We start from the raw sequence: 1,285 nt of genomic DNA on the forward strand, positions 1-1,285 counted from the left end.
GGAAACTTGACAATTCTTCATCATCCTAATCCATATTGTAACTTGAATGAAAGTTCAAAAGTCAAAAAGTCACCTTAATAAATATCTCAACAATAATAAATAGGCTCTTACGCACATTCATATGCAAGGATAGAGAAATTTGATGGTACAACGATGCACGGCAATTAATTATTCCGTTTAGTCGCGAGATCTGCATTTTTTGATTTACGTAACTTACCGACAATTTGCCGAGCCAACGAACCGCGGATTACGAATCGCGAGCTATATGATGAGCAATAGCAAGTCATCCTGTTCCTATGGCGCGTAAAGATTTGCCTAGCCATGGCACGTCATATGCCTGGCTCGGGGCGTCATGAGATTACAATTTAAGTACTTTTTTATATCAATTTCGAGACTGATCCTGTGTCACGCCTAAGAGAGCCAAGACGGATCACGAGTCATGACGAACCATGGGCTGTGGAATCCCATCTTTAGAATCCGAGTATCTTCTGTACGCGATGTAGCCGGCGTATTCCGGCGAGCATTAGTATAAGTTTCCGATCAGTAAATTTATATCTATTCTTACGATAATTGTATATCTGCATTAAGAAATTAAATTCTTGTAAGCTCATATTTATACCGGAAGTCCGAACATTCATCTCTGTCAAAGCATGCAGAATATTTATGGTCTTACACGTTGCGATTGTACGGCTAGAATTTTGTTTACATCTCGTTACTATCGTTTTTCTAACGTACAGTTGAAAGAGCAAATACATGTTTATTTTTCTCTCTTTTCCCTTCTGACTTTTCTCTGTTCTAAGTGAAACACCCCCTTTGCCAAATCGTGGCTGAGCAATCAGATTGTCCGTCACAAAAGAGAATTTGTCGAGAATAATTATTGGAATTAAGTAAAGTATTGAAGATAACACTCTCACTCGTACCTGACGCCCAATTAAAGCTCAAAATAATGTTGCAATAATTTGTGATAAATGACAATCGTTAATTTGAGAATCAAGATGGTATTATGAACTGCCGAATAAACATTAGATAAAAATGTTATTCATGAGTACGGTACGTGATATATATGTATATGTTCTATTATATGTTTATACTTTTCAAAATAGGACATACCTGGCGAATGAAATTATATCCTAGATAGAACGGTTCCATGCCAAATTTTACCTTTCTTTGTTTTATTTGCAATATAAACTGTAAAATCTAATTGAAATAAATAATGAAATAAAATTCGATATATATATATATATATATATATATATATATATATATATATATATTTTATAACATA

The sequence above is a fragment of the Atta colombica genome, unplaced genomic scaffold (assembly GCF_001594045.1).
Source record: "Atta colombica isolate Treedump-2 unplaced genomic scaffold, Acol1.0 scaffold110, whole genome shotgun sequence".
NCBI classification, from domain to species: domain Eukaryota; kingdom Metazoa; phylum Arthropoda; class Insecta; order Hymenoptera; family Formicidae; genus Atta; species Atta colombica.